The sequence below is a fragment of the Loxodonta africana genome, chromosome 13, assembly GCF_030014295.1.
Source record: "Loxodonta africana isolate mLoxAfr1 chromosome 13, mLoxAfr1.hap2, whole genome shotgun sequence".
NCBI lineage: Eukaryota > Metazoa > Chordata > Mammalia > Proboscidea > Elephantidae > Loxodonta > Loxodonta africana.
In genome coordinates, this window is record NC_087354.1 from 78491090 (window position 1) to 78504569 (window position 13480).

A 13480-nucleotide genomic window follows, 5' to 3' on the forward strand; every position below is an offset into this window, starting at 1 on the left:
CATGCCATTGTGAGCTGCCACCCCCCACCCCTTCCTTATAGGAACATAACAGGGCTTCCTGCTGCAAAGGCCAGGACCCACCACTAATTGCCTCAGGCAGTGCCAGTCAGCGTATAGGTGACTTAGGCTGCTTTTCATCACCAGCCTTCATGGCATTATATTCTCAGTAAGATGAATAGTTCTTAAACTGCGTGAATTCCTGTTATGGATTGAATTGGGTCCCCAAAAGTACCAGCTGTTAAATCCTAACCTCTATGCCTGTGGTTATAATTCCCTTTGGGAATGGGTTGTTTGTTATGCTAATGAGAGAGAATTAGTGCTGAGTGTGTCTTGAGTCAATCTCTTTTGAAATATAAAATAAATTAGACAAGCAAGCAAAAGAGGCAGAAATGGAGGAAGAGAGGTGCCAAGCCACGTGAAGAATGTCCAGTAGCAGAAGCTAAGAAGAGACAAGAACCTTCCTCCAGAGCCAACAGAGAGAGAGAAAGCCTTCCCCTAGAGCCAGTATCCTGAGTTTGGACTTTTAGCTTCCTAAACTGTGAGAAAATAAAATTCTGTTTGTTATGGCCACCCAACTCTGGTATTTCTGTTATTGCAGGGCTAGACAACTAAGACAATTCCCATTAGAGACATACATCAGAATTTAAAAGTAAGGGGTGTAGGGCGCTGCAAGTCATATTAAATCCATTAGCAGGGGAAGCAGCAGTGAGTAAACACTTGACCAAGTTGTGCTTGTATTAAATACATTTTTTGGGAGAATGAAGCCACAGGGGTATCTCATTAGCCCTGATGGTAGTTCTTGGCTAAATAACCTCAGTTCGTACTTACCAAAAGGTTAATAGCTCTTGCACAGTCATTTCATAAATGTTCCTGGACTTACCACTCACAGAGGGCACACTGTGCCCTGCCCCTTCTGCTCCTGCATGTGTACTCATAATTCATAAGATTGCATTGACAAGTCATTGCTTCAGACTGGAAAGGGAGGCACTGTATTTTATCTAAAATGCAATACTTCGTCAAAGGATGTGAAAAATATTTCTGGCAAGACCTGTGATGCCCTGTGACAGACTGACTACAAGTGCCTGCCCTGGGTTCTTGGTGTCAATGTAAAAGCTAAAGTGAAATACCACCTTCAGAAATTGTAAGGTTTAAGTGACCTTTAACACTCTTCCTAATAAAGCTAGTTTGCACAGTTATAAGTCAAGTTTCCAGATTTGCCCAGTGCTTAAACTACTTGTAGTTGTAAAGACATGTGGGGTGAGAATTAGCCCTTTCAGCTCACTTTGGAGCTTCTCCATTCACTTGCAGAACTTCAAAAACAGGCATCCAAGTTTCAGCAGACCTAAGGCAACAACAGGCTGGTTCTTCGTATTCAGAACATGTGTTTTTTTAAAACCTCTCATTTTGAAGCCAAAGCACCCCCTAATCGGCTTTCAGGATAAGAAGGAAGAAGTCTTTAGTTGATGGCACACAATCAGTTCTGCCACGTTGGCATGTCAGTGGTGATAGCCCAGCTACCACCTACAATGAATGACAGGAAGGCTGAAGGGAGAGAACTGTGTACTAAGATCGGACTTGATTGATCCAATGTCCCGATCTTCCGATACTTCTCCCAGGTATCTAGCCCAGAGCTAACCATGAGCTGGTGAGGTGAAGACTTAGGTAAATTATTTCTGAGTTCGCTGTAAAGTGCAAGGGAGTAATTCGTTATTGAATATTTCTTCTTCCAGTGCTTATGTAAATAACATAAGTCACTGAAAATTAAGTTTAGGAAGTATGAAATAATCATTTAGAAATGTTTTGTCAGAGAGGAGGACTCAGCCACACTTTTGTATACATAGACTGCATGTAACCATCGTGGACAAAATAAATTACTCAGCATTGCTACCATTTTGAGCAAGAGAAACTAAGAAGAAAGGTCTTGCCTGGCTTGGGTTTTGTTTAGTTTTTTTAATTTATTTATTGTGCTTCAGGTGAAAGTTTACAAATCAAGTCAACCTCTCATACAAAAAGTTATACACACCTTTCTGTGTACTCCTAGCTGCTCTCGTCTAATGAAACAGAACATTACTCCTCTCAACCCTGTATTCCCTGTGTCCATTCAACCAGCTCCTGTCCCCCTCTTCATTCTCATCTCACCACCAGACAGGAGTTGCCCACATAGTCTCATGTGTCTACTTGAGCCACGAAGTTCACGCCTCACCAGCGTTATTGTCTGTCTTATAGTCCAGGCCAATTCCTGTCTGTAGAGTTGGTTTCCGGAATGGTTCCAATCTTGGGCTATCAAAGGGTCTGGGGACCATGACCATCAGGGTCCCCCTGGTCTCAGCCAGAACATTAAGTCTGGTCTTTTTATGAGAATTTGAGATCTGCATCCCACTGTTCTCCTGCTCCATCAGGGATTCTCTGTTGTATTCCTTGTCAGGGCACCATCTAGTTCTTTAGGTCTCAGGCTGATAGAGTCTCTGGTTTGTGTGGCCCTTTCTGTTTCTTGGGCTCATGTTTACCTTGTGTCTTTGGTATTCCTCATTCTCCTTTGCCCCAGGTGGGTTGAGACCAATTTATGCATCTTAGATGGCTGCTGGCTAGCATTTAAGACCCCAGACCCCTCTCACCAAAGTGGGATGCAGAACGTTTTCTTAATATATTTTGTTATGCCAATTGACCTAGATGTCCCCTGAAACCATGGTCCCCGGACCATCGTCCCTGCTTTTCTGGCCTTCAAACCATTTGGTTGTGTTCAGGAAACTTCTTAGCTTTTGGTTTAGCCCAGTCGTGCCGTCTATCCCTGTGTTATGTGCTGCCCTTCTATACCATAGTTTGTTTAGCCATTCATCTGTTGATGGGCACCTTGGTTGCTTTCATCTTTTTGCTATTGTAAACATTGCAACAATGAACATGGGTGTGCTTACATCTGTTCGTGTGAAGGCTCTTATTTCTTCAGGGTATACTCCAAGGAGTGGAATTGCTCGGTCGCTGTGAGTCAGAATTGACTCGACGGCACTTGGTTTTGTTTTTTTTTTTTTTTTTTGGTTATGGTAGTTCTATTTCTAGCTTTTTAAGGAAATGCCAAATCGATTTCCAAAGTAGTTTGTACCATTTTACATTCCCACCAGCAGTATATAAGTGCAGTCTCTCCACAACCTCTCCAACATTTATTATTTTGTGTTTTTTGGATTAATGCCAGCCTTGTTGGGGTGAAATGGAATCTCATTGTAGTTTTGATTTGCATTTCTCTAACAGCTAATGATTGTGATCATTTCCTCATGTATCTGTTAGCAGCCTGAATGTCATCTTTGGTAAAGTGCCTGTTCATATCCTTTGCCCATTTTTAATTGGGTTATTTGTCTTTTTGTTGTGAGCTTTTGCAATATCATGTAGATTTTAGAGATCAGGTGCTGATCAGAAATGTCATAGCTAAAAACTTTTTCCCAATCTGTAAGTAATCTTTTTACTCTTTTGGTGAAGACCTTAGATGAGCATAGGTGTTTGGCTTTTAGGAGCTCCCAGTTATCTAATTTACCTTCTGGTGTTCGTACATTGTTAGTAATCTTTTGTATAGTGTTTATGCCATGTATTAGGGCTCCTAGCATCGTCCCTATTTTTTCTTCCATGGTCTTTATCATTTTCAATTTTATATTTGGTCTTTGATCCACTTTAAGTTGGTTTTTGTGCATGGTGTGAGGTATGGGCCTTGTTTCATTTTTTTACAGATGGATACCCAGTTATGCCAGAGAGACTGTCTTTTCCCCATTTAACAGACTTTGGGCCTTTGTCAAATATCACTTGCTCATATGTGGATGGATTTATGTCTGGATTCTCAATTCTGTTCCATTGGTCTATGTATCTGTTGTCGTAACAGTACAAGGCTGTTTCGACTACTGTGGCACTATAATACTTCTAAAATCAGGTAGTGTGAGGCCTCTCGCTTTGTTCTTCTTTTTCAGTAATGATTTACTTATCCAGGGCCTCTTTCTCTTCCATATGAAGTTGGTGATTTGTTTCTCCATCTCATTAAGAAATGTCACTAGTATTTGCACTGGGGTTGCATTGTAGCTATAGATCACTTCTGGTAGAATAAACATTTTTACAATGTTGAGTCTTCCTCTTCCTATCCATGACCAAGGTATGTTTTTTCCACTTATACAGGTCTTTTTTGGTTTCTTGCAGTAGTGTCTTATAGTTTTTTTTTTTTTTGTATAGGTCTTTTATGTATCCTGTTGGATTTATTCCTAAGTATTTTATCTTCTTAGGGGCTATTGTAAATGGCATTGATTTGGTGACTTCCTCTTTGACTTTCTCTTTGTTGGTGTAGAGGAATCCAACTGACTTATGTATGTTTATCTTGTGTTCTCATACTCTTCTAAACTCTTCTATTAGTTTTAGTAGTTTTCTTGAGGATTCGTTAGGTTTTTCTGTGTTTAAGATCATGCCATCTGCAAACAGAGATACCTTTACTTCTTCTTTGCCAATTTGGATGCCCTTTATTTCTTTATCTAGCCTAATAGCTCTGGCTAGGACCTCCAGCACAATGCTGAATAAGAATGATGATAAAGGGTGTCCTTGTCTGATTCCTGTTCTCAAGGGGAATGCTTTCAGTCTGTCTCTGTTTAGGATGATGTCGACTGTTGGTTTTATATAAATGCCCTTTATAATGTGTAGGTATTTTCTTTCTATTCCTGTTTTGCTGAGAGTTTTTATCATGAATGGGTGTTGGACTTTGTCAAATGCCTTTTCTACCTCAATTGATAAGACTATGTGGTTCTTGTCTTTTGTTTTATTTATGTGATGGATTATGGTGACTGTTTTTCTAATGTTGAACCATCCTTGCATACCTGGTATGAGTCTCACTTGTTATGGTGAATTATTTTTTTGGTATGTTGTTGAATTCTATTGGCCAGAATTTTGTTGAGGATTTTTGCATTTAAGTTCATTAGGGATATTGGTCTGTAATTTTCTTGTTTTGTGTGTCTTTACCTAGTTTTGGTATCAGGGTTATGCTGGCTTCATAGAATGAGTTTGGAAGTATTCTGTCCTTTTCTATGCTCTGAAATACATTTAGTAGTACTGGTGTTAACTCTTCTCTGAAAGTTTGGTAGAATTCTCCAGTGAAACCATCAGGGCCAGGGCTTTTCTTTGTTGGAAGTTTTCAAATGACCTTTTCAATTTCTTCCTTTGTTATGGGTTTATTTAGTTGTTCTACCTCTGTTTCTGTTAGTTTAGGTAGGTGGTGTGTTTCTAGAAATTTGTCCATTTCCTCTAGGTTTTCAAATTTGTTTCAGTACAATTTTTCACGGTATTCTCTTATGATTCTTTTAATTTCAGTTTGGTCTGTTGTGATATCACCTATCTCATTTTTTATTTGGGCTATTTGCTTCGTCTCCTGTTTTTCTTTTGTCAGTTTGGCCAATGGTTTATTGATTTTGTTAATATTGTCAAAAAAACAGCTTTTGGTCTTGTTAACGCTTTCAGTTGTTATTCTGTTTTCTATTTCATTTAATTCTCCTCTAATTTTTATTACTTGCTTTTTCTGGTGCCTGAGGGCTTCTTTTGTTACTCTCTTTATTTGTTCAAGTTGTCGGGATAATTCTTTGATTTTGGCCCTTTCTTCTTTTTGGGTCTGTGCATTTATTGATATAAATAGACCTCTGAGAACTGCTTTAGCTGTGTCCCAAAGGTTCTGATAGGAAGTATTTTCATTCTCATTGGATTCTATGAATTTCTTTATTCCATCCTTAGTTTCTTCTATAATCCAATTGTTTTTGAGCAAAATGTTGTTCAGTTTCCATGTGTTTGATTTCTTTTCTTGATTTTTCTGTTACTGACTTCTAGTTTTATGGCTTTATGGTCACAGAAGATGCTTTGTAATATTTAGATGTTTTGGATTCTGTTAAGGCTTGCTTTATGGCCTAATGGTGTATTCTAGAGAATGTTCCATGTGCGTTGGAAAAGAAAGTATATTGGATGCTGTTTGGTGGAGTGTTTTGTATATGTCTATGAGGTCATGTTGGTTGATTGTGGCATTTAGATCTGTGTCTTTATTGAGCTTCTTTCTGGATGTTCTGTCCTTCACTGAAAGTGGTGTGTTGAAGTCTCCTACTGTTATGGTGGACCTATCTATCTCACTTTTCAATGCTATTAGAGTTTGTTTTTTAGGTATCCTGATGCCCTGTCATTACGTGCATAAATATTTAATATGGTGATATCCTCCTGGTATATTGTCCCTTTAATCATTATGTAGTGTCCTTCCTTATCCTTTATGGTAGATTTAAGTTTGAAGTCTGTTTTGCAAGAAATTAGTACAGCCACTCCTGCTCTTTTTTGATTGTTGTTTGCTTGATATGTATTTTTCCATCCTTTGAGTTTTAGTTTGTTTGTGTCTTTAAGTCTAAGGTGTGTCTCTTGTAGGCAGCATATAGACAGATTGTGTTTTTTAATCCATTCTACAACTCCCTGTCTCTTTATTTGTGCATTTAGTCCATTTACATTCAGCATGATTATAGATAGCTATGAGTTTAGTGCTCTCATTTTGATGTCTTTTTTTGTGTGTATGTTGTTGACAGTTTCGTTTTTCCACTTCTTTTTTATACTGAGTAATTTTTCTTTGTAAATTGTGTGTTCCTCTTTTTCGCTGTTGTTGCTTTTGTTTTTGCTGAGACTTTATGTTTTCTTGTATTTTGTTTTGATGTGTAGGATTGTTAGTCTCCTTTGTGGCTACCTTAATATTTACCCCCATTTTACTAAGTTTAGACTTAACTCGTATCTCCCTATACACCCTGATTTCCTCTCCATATGAAAGACCTATGACTATTTAGTCCCTCTTTATTGATTTAAAATTGTCGTCTTTTACTTAATGCCATTGCTGATTCCCTGTTTTGAGGGTTTTTTTTATCTTGATTTATTTTTGTGATTTCCCTATCTGGGTTGATGTCTGGTTGCTCTGTCCTGTGATCTAGTGTTGGGTTGATATCTGATATTATTGATTTTCTAACCAGAGACTTCCCTTTAGTATTTCTTATAGGTTTGGTTTGGCTTTGCAAATTCCCTAAATTTCTATTTATCTGAAAATGTCCTAATTTTGCCTTCATATTTGAGAGACAGCTTACTTGGATATATGATTTTTGGCTGGTAATTTTTCTCCTTCAGTGCTTTTTATGTCATCCCATTGCTTCTTGCCTGCATAGTATCTGCCAAGTAGTCCGAGCTTATTCTTGTTGACTCTCCTTTGTAGGTGACTTTTCATTTATCCCTGGCCGCTCTAAAAATTTTCTCTTTATCTTTGATTTTAGCACATTTGATTATAATATGTCTTGTTGACTTTCTTTTGGGATCTATCTTATATGGATTTCAGTGAGCATCTTCGGTAGATATCCTCTGATCTTTCACAATGTCAGAGAAGTTTCCTACCAACAAATCTTCAACAATGCTCTCTGTATTTTCTGTTGTCCCTCCCTGTTCTGCTACGCCAATCACTCATAGGTTATTTCTCTTGACTGAGTCCCACGTGATTCTTAGGGTTTCATCATTTTCTTTTTTAATTCTTTTATCTGATTTTTCTTCAAATATATTGTTGCCAAGTGTTTTATGGTCATTCTCACTAATTCTGAATTCCATTTCCTCAATTCTCCTCTGACTTACTACTGAGTTGTCTAATTCTGAAATTTTATTGTTAATCTTCTGAATTTCTGATTTCTTCTCTCTATGAATTCTTGCAACCTATTACATTTTTCATTATGTTCTTGAATAATCTTCTCAATTTCCTCAACTGCTTTATCTGGGTGCTCCTTGGCTTGTTCTGTGTTTTGCCTGATCTTCCTGATGCCTTGAAGAGTTCTGTATATTAATCTTTTGTATTCTCCATCTGGTAATTCCAGGAATATATCTTCATCCAGAAGAGTCCTTGCTTCTTTGTTCTGGGAATTTGTTGAAGCAATCATGGTCTCCTTTTTTATGTGATTTGATATCAACTGTTGTTTCCAAGCCATCTATAAGTTATTGTATTTATTTTATGTTTGCTCACTGTGTCCTACTTCTTGCTTTGTTTTGTTTTGATATACCTGAATAGGCTACTAGAGTGAGGTGACTTGATTATTGGAGCCTTTGAAGCACTAATGTCCCGTCACCAGATGTTAGAGCTGTTACCAGGTATATGAGCCTAAGAGTCCATTCACTATTCTTGTATAGATTCAGCTCAGATGTCCAGGTAGTCAGTCACCTAGTGTGTGGTGCAGGCTGTCACCTACGATCATAGAGGAACAGTGGTGATTAGTGTATGCACAGGTTTCTGGTAGCAGCAGGGGGTCACACTCTGAGAAAGGCAGGGGATTGACAAATTCCCCTGAGTGTCTGTGAGGAAGGCACGTCCCTGTTCCCTAGAGCTCTCTGGTGGGTAGGCTCTGCAGCCATACCATAGGCACCCAGTGCTTTTAAATGTAAGGACTGGTAGGCACCACCTACCCTTAGACCCCTGTCATGTGTGGCTAGGTGGCATGGTTGGAGCCTCCAGTCCTCAGGTCCCTGTTGTGGGTAGGTGAGGGCCCTGTTTAATAGGCAGAGCAGTATCAAACATGAAAAACCTACCTCTCCACCACACAGCTGAAACAGTTACAGTCAGACCTCAAACAGATTCACCCTTGCAATATAACAGCAGATCCTATCTGCTGTAATGGGTCCACCTGGATCCATGCAGGAGTGAAAGACAAAGCCTGTGGACAACTTGTGCCTGGACAGGAGCTTCTTCTGCTCTGAGTTTCCAGATTAGGGGAGTTGGCAGAGTATTTTTTCCCCCATTTGTTAATTTGTTCCTTCTCCAAAGCCAAGAGAATGGCTCAGAGAGTGCAGCAGGACCTATCTCAGGCCCAGGGAAATCAACTGTTAATGAAGCCAGGTAGGGCAGAGGGAGGAGTGATCAAATAGATAGGAGAGGGTTTTTTGAAAAGGAGAAGCTATTAGATCTGTGTGGTAAATTAGACAAAATCACTTATCTTGTGCCAAGAAAGCTTTTTATCTCAGATTCTGGAGGTGTGTGTAGATTGTGTGTGCTGGCTCAGTCCCCACTGCACTCACCCCAGGGGGTCAGGGCTGCACCATCTTGCTTGCCTTCTTTCACTGAAGCAGCCACATCCTAAACACCACCACCAGCCGCACTGCGGTCATGCCAGGGAATCGGGGTGCACCACTTGGCTTGCTTTCTTTCGCTGAAGCAACCATGTGCCTGAACACTACAGCCAGCCCTGCCACAGTCACACCAGGGAATCAGGCCTGAGGCACTGCCACCAACTCGGCAACTCCTCACTGTTTCTGCACCATCTCTCCCTCTCCTTGTCACTCAGTCCGATTTCTTAACTTTGCCTTGATTCTCAGGGTTCCTGGCTTGTCATATATATATAATTGATATGCTTGCTTTTTGGGTCTTTGCTGTAAGAGGGACCACTGGAAGCGTATGACTACCCCTCCATCTTGGCCCCGCCTCTCCCCTGGCTTGATTTTTTCCTGCACCATCCAGTTCATCCCCTCTCATCTCTCTTCCAATAAATGAACATTCTATGGTCAGTTTTATTTCTTTCTGATTTTTGTCTCTGCCATAACAATCCTAGGGTATTATACATAACTTATTTCTCAAAAATGTGTTTGGGAGTTTCTGGTAATATTCTATTGGGTCCAAGGGTGTTCTATAAGGATTTTAGTACTTCCTGTTTTTATTTTTATAAAAAATTTAAAATGTTATGTGCATATCCTGGATCATCAGGATTATCTTATAACCTGACAATTTATTTACTTTTACTTAAACAACACAAAGGCTGTTGCTGCACATTAAGGCTAAATGATATCACAGTATTCTGTACAAATGTTTTAAAGAAGTTCAAATAGAGGTAAGTAATAAGAGAATTTGTCCTCACATATCCTTGGTTGTAAAGACATGCCAAATTAAAAATAAAAAACCTGCATTGTGGCGGTCAGAACCATATTTGTATTGTGAGATAATGTATTTGGCAGATCCAATATTTACAGATCGAAAAGGCTAAAGGAGTTCATTAGCGACACATATTTAGGCTGTGAAGATTTATTTTATTCTTGATTTCAACAACAGTCATTTTATATACCGTTGTCAAAACACTTGGTTACCCACCAGATATCCATCACCCTTCCTTTTCCTCTTTCACAGACTTGATTGTGTTTAGGTATCTGTCTTCTTGCATGCCTGTGCGCTTCAGATGAGGCTGGTCTCATCCCCAGCTCCAGAGTGTGGATCTCGATTAATGTAAACCTATGAAAAAAAAAATTTTTTTTTTTATGAAGTGGTTTCAGCTCCTTCAGGATTGGTATGGGTGCGAATGTGGGGTGCAGTCCTGCCAATGAGGGGGACATGTTTGGGAAGAAAGTCAGTACAAAGAATGGTAAAGAGAAGAAAAGCATAGTAGTAACCCAGATCATGTCATGGCTGAAGTTGATTTGCCTTTGGCCTTTGTATTATTAGACATACTAAATTTCCTTATAACTAAAGCCCGTTCTTTTTTTTTTAACTTTAAGCCAAAAAAAAGCATCCTAATTTATAGACCCAAAAAATCAAACCTGTTGCCATCAAGTCAATTTCAACTCCTAAGGACCCAATAGGACAGAGTAGAACTGCCCCACAGGGTTTCCAGGGAGCACGTGGTGGATTCAAACTGCCGACCTTTTAGTTAGCAGCAGTAGCTCTTAGCCACTGTGCCACTAGCATTTCCTAATTTATGATTTATAGAAAAAAATACCCAGTGCTGTCGATATAGAGATATCTATTAAATAGATATTCCAATGTTACTTTACCTTCAAATGATCAAAATAGTTTTAAAGCACTATCAAATAACTCCTTGTTAAAAATGCAAATTAGAATTGTTTGCCACAGTATTTTGTTTAATTTTGGGGTGTTATTAATCTGATCTAGAACATAAACAGAAACCCTGGTGGTATAGTGCTTAAGTGCTATGGCTGCTAATCAAAAGGTCGGCAGTTTGAATCCACCAGCTGCCCCTTGGGAACTCTGTGGGCCATTTCTACTCTGTCCTGTAGGGTTGTTCTGAGTCAGAATCTATTCAAAGTTTTTTTTCTTTAGAATATAAAAACTTGAAATTAGATATAACATTTTTTAAATAACATATTCATGCAAATAGCCTCTACATTAGTATTACCAAAAGCTAATTCAGAAAAATATTTACTGTAAAAGTGAACTTGGGTTATATTATTTCACTAGTAAAGCCAACTTTAATTTTAGGTTTAGCAAAATAACATCACCCCTTAGATTAAATTAATGTTGATTTGATTTTTTTTTTTGGCGTTGTCGTTTTGTTTGTGTTTGATTTGTATATTAATTTGTCTTTAAAGATGTACAAACCCCTTACACAAAATTAGATGTAAATCTAATTTAATATTGTCAAGCTTAGCTGACTGTCCAGTCTAAGTCATACAGACTTCCCTTTCAGGAAAAACACACCACAATCATTTAATGGCACAGAATGTAGAAGCAGACCTCCTGTGTTCAAATCAGAACTCTGCCACTTAGGAGTCTCATTACACTGAGAAAGAGTCTAAATCTCTACCTGAAAAGAAAATAATTCCAGCACATTCTTAGTCTGTTATTAGGATTAAACGGGTTCATATATGTGAAGGACTTGTGGTGCCTGGCACAGAGCATGTGCAAGTGCTACTTTTTGCTGTAGTTATTATTATTTTTTTCAACAGCAATGACCAGGTGGGGGTGTCTGCATACAAGGCACTTACCTAGAGGTCCAACTCTTGGACTGATGACTATTGTCATGGATTGAATTGTGTCCCCCCAAAATATGTGTCAACTTGGTTAGGCCATGATTCCCAGTGTTGCGTGGTTGTCCTCCATTTTGTGATTTTCCTATGTGTTATAAATTATGATCTGTGCCTGTGGTTAAAGAGGATTACGGAGGGATGTAACACCCTTGCTCAGGTCACATCCCTGATCCAATGTAAAGAGAGTTTCCCTGGGGTGTGGCCTGTACCACCTTTTATCTTTCAAGAGATAAAAGGAAGGGATGCAAGCAGAGAATTGGGGACCTCATACCACTAAGAAAGTAGTGCCGGGAGCAGAGCATGTTCTTTGGACCTGGGATTCCTGCACAGAGAAGCTCCTAGTCTGGGGAAGATTGATAACAAAGACCTTCCTCCAGCGCCGACAGAGAAAGTCTTCCCCTGGAGCTGAAGCCCTGAATTTGGACTTCTAGCCTACTAGACTGTGAGAAAATAAATTTCTCTTTGTTGAAGCTATCCACTGGTGGTATTTCTGTTATAGCAGCACTGGATGACTAAGACAACTATAAAGCAATTAATAAAAAATCTGATTTTTCACAAGTTTATCCCTAAAGATATTACTTTAAAACTGGTCATTCTGCTCTGATTCCTACGTTCTGCCCATGTTTCAAGTCAGTGTATAAAGCCACACACATGATCGCATTAACTTACTTTCTATATAAACGTTTCTGCTGAGTTAATTTCTAGTGTTTTGCTGTTAGCTTTTGCCAAGGGTTGACATTTTAAATGACCACATTTCTTTGCAACAAATGCTAGGCTCTTTACAAGCTGTTTCTCCCTCCTACATACCAGTTTTCCAGAAAGAACAATCCAAACTCATTTTTCACAAAAATTAGAAACTTGTAGCTGAATTCTTGAATAATTTCTCCAGCATAGACCTAGGGACCTTATATCTGGGTATGGAGTCTCTGGGTGGTGCAAATGGTTAATCACTCAGCTAGTAGTCAATAGGTTGGCAGTTCGAATCCACCCAGAGGCACCACAGAAGAAAGACCTGGCAACCTACTTTTGAAAAAATCAGCCATTGGAAACCCTGTGACGCACAGTTCTACTCTGTCACACATGGGGCCCCCATGAGTCAGAATTGACTTGATGGCAACTGGGTTTTTTTGATTTATGATCACCTGAGGATGGTGCTTCTTACAGCTTTGCTTTCCCCAGTAACCTATACCACCAACTCAAACCTTGTTGCTGTGCATGTTCCCTGGAAACAAAATACAGAGACCCACTGCATGGAGCTGGGGGTCTCATAAGCAGCTCTTTTGCCTAATCTATTCTAATTCCTTGACAAATGATCCCCATATAAAACCTTGAGGTCTGTCCATGGGGGACGCTGTTGTTATCCTCTTAGTCCAGCTCCTGCCCTTGTTTTGACAATCGTTAATAAGTGCCTGCCAGAAAAACAGATAAATGTTAAAAGGCATTGCTAAAGCTTCTACTATCTATACTACAAGAGCACTACTTTTGTAAGTATTTTAAAGACCAGAATGAGATGGCCTATTAGAAGACTCTATCACTGAGAAGCTGATGTCTTGAGATGCATTAAAAGTCTATTTAATACAAGTTAGAACACTGGAGTCTCAGTTGTGACCAATATCCATATTTTAATATTATGCTAAATTGTTTCAAAATTGGAATTTTACTCGAACATGAGTAAAACAGG